Here is a 3,168-nt window from a genome sequence, read left to right as displayed (position 1 = left end):
TGTAGGGGTGAATGCATAAGTAAAAACAATAACTTAATGTACATATAAACCTTTAAACAATGCATGCTAAGTGTAAATAACTCACCTTGGGCTTGAATAAAACAAAATCTATAAAATCATAAACATGAGTAACAAAGAATAATGATAAAATTTGAGAGACATAACACTTAGTTCTAAAAGCTATACTTTTACTCTTTCTTTTGGGAGGTTCTTCTAACCGACATAAACTATGTGAGCTATCATGGAGTCCAACGTTTCTTACCCACGTTGGGAGAGTTGTTCTATCCTTACCATCAAAATAGAACCTACCAAGAGTGATCACTATATTGAACCCACTATGGGCATTAAAACCCATGGTGGCACGTAGTTCTGTGGCATGTAACCTTGTCTTCATACCCGACTCGGTTCTAAATACTACTCCCATATTACTTATATGCTCGCTCTTTAGGAAATTCACCTTAAAATAACATATGGGTTTATAATGAAAATCAATTATGCTTCTGTTTACTTTAAACAATAATCAAAATGAATAAATATGGATTCCAACTCTTAGTTGAGGATCAAAAGATCATTTCTCGCTTAACTCTTAAAATGTGATTATCAAAGAATACTTAAAAGCATAATCTTCTTGAAGTCTCAATACTCAAACTTAGGGCTTAAAACCCATGCTTTAAACTTATGTCAATTAACAATAAAACTTCATGCTCAATAATAATCTTGAGATACTTCAACAACAACAAGTCAAGATAGTACAATCTCATTCATAATATAAATCATATAAGCTAAAAACATAAACATAAGCACTTCTTGATATTCTAAAATCTTTAAATATCATGAAATCACATGCTTCAAGAATATACATACTTGGTATAAACCCTAATTCAAAACAAATGAAGTAAATCTTAAAATAATGAAACTTGTGCACAAAGGTGAAAGGATACCCTTGTTCATAACCCCACATACCTTAATTTTCTTGAATTGTGAAGAAAGCTTGAATCTTTGAACTTGAATGATGAACTTGTAAAAGTAACTCTATTCTTGATATTTCTTGAAGAATTATTGAACTTGGAAGTTTGAACTCTTAGATTTCTTGAAGAAATCTTGAAACTAAAGCTTTAATTATTTGTGTTCTTGAGATAAAACCTTGAGCTTTGTTCATTGGAGAAAAGGAAGGGTTTTTATGTAAGGGATTTTTTTGAGGAAGATGGGTAGATAATGCCATTTTAGATGCTATCAATCGTTCATCGGACGTATGAGGTTGAGGGGAAAGGACCAATGTGCCCCTTGACCCTTAAGGAGTTGAAAACAGCATTGGAATGGACCAGGAGGCACCCTATTTAGACCTTGGGAGTAGATCCCGTTGCTTCCCCTCTATCCCAGTGCAATAAATTGGGCGGTACGGGCTTATCACGTGCCCTCACTAACTCTCACAAAAATGGCTATAATTTTTTGCTCGGGTAGTGGACTAAGGCAAAATTGGTATCGTTGGAAAGATGACTCAATTATATACAATTTGATGGGTCTTGATCTTCAAAATTCTTCATCTATCAAAAGTTATATATGTTCAAACTAGACCTCTGTAGAATCAAATATAAAACTTGGACGAATCAAAGGCTCTTAGCTCAAATTCGATCTAAGTGATTCCTATGAACATTTTTCACTTTAAGAGCACTTCGCATACTAGGATAAAGATCATGACACATGTATTAACATACAACTAATGAGATTAAAGTTCACACATATAGGAGTGGTGCTTCAAATTCTAGCTACAAAATATGGGGTGTTATATTATCTCCCCTTTGGAAACATTCATCCTCGAATGAAATTGGTTAGATTAAGAGTAATTAGGAAACTGGATCATATTATGAACATGCATGACTTGGAACATGCCTTTATAATTGTAACGCCCCAAAAAATGGGTCCCAGAGTGTCAGACGATTCTTGAGGCTACGAGTAGCCCCAAGCTAACCCTTTGAGCCATTTTCATTTAGTTCAACACAAATCAACGGGGTTTCCTTAAATAACCCTCAAATATCAACAGAGTAATCATCATCCAAGAATAAAATAATTTCAGAAAGATAACAAAATACGACTTATTAGTCAACTCCCAACATCTATACTAGTCTGACAAGCCTCTAAGAAAATCAATAAAACTAGCGAGCCATTGAGACATGCCCCAACTGACTCATACTCAGTTACCAAATGTAAACAATTCCATGAAACCAACATCAGACATCACTTCCTTGGAACATGAGGACTCACCACAACAGAAGATGTAGAACAACGTGCCCGAAGAATCACTGTCGAACCTGGAACTGAGCACCTAAACCTACATTTCGAGAAAATACAGACCACATCCGAAGATGTGGGTCAGTACCATGGAAAGGAATCGAGTATATGGGGGTGTATGCAGTTGTTAAACATCATTATCATAAATATTTATAAGAAATATGCAGGATGTATGAAATACTTACATAGCCCGAAGAAAATCATCATAATCATGAGAGGATGAAATAAGTCGAATAACATATGTGAGTCATCATATAATTTGTCAATCACTTTCATTTCATCAAGAATATCAATTCTCATAATGTAAATATCATTTAAATCTTTTGAAAGAATAACTTTCACAATTCCACTTTCAAATCACTTCACCATTCACCATAGACACAAGGAAACACACACACACTGGGAGATCCTATAACCGACATAAACCATGTGAGCTACATGGAGTCCAACGTACAACCCACGTTGGGGAGAGCCATCCTATCCTTGCCATCGGAGTAGGACTATCGATATCAAATCCACACAAACTAGTGATCGCTATATAAATCAGCCTAAGGCTCACTCCTATGGGGGCACGTAGTTCTAGGAAAGAAATGTTGCTTTATATCTCCCACTCGGTGCTAAAGATTTCTCCCGGACTTAGGTCAGATCATTTCAAAGACAATCCACAACAAAACAATTTCAGTAATATATAAATATACATCGGGAGCCATCATGCTTCCCATCTATTAAAATTAGCCTCGTTGTGGATTTCTTTCACACTTGAGTTCAAACAACTCCATTAAGATCAAAAGGTAAAATCATTCAAAATAACTAAAATATTCAACATCAACGTGCTTATAAAACACAATTTCTCAAAAAAAAAAATACAATTTCCAATGG

The sequence above is a fragment of the Capsicum annuum genome, chromosome 4 (genome assembly GCF_002878395.1).
Source record: "Capsicum annuum cultivar UCD-10X-F1 chromosome 4, UCD10Xv1.1, whole genome shotgun sequence".
NCBI classification, from domain to species: Eukaryota; Viridiplantae; Streptophyta; class Magnoliopsida; order Solanales; family Solanaceae; genus Capsicum; species Capsicum annuum.
Note: the sequence above shows the minus strand (reverse complement) of the source record.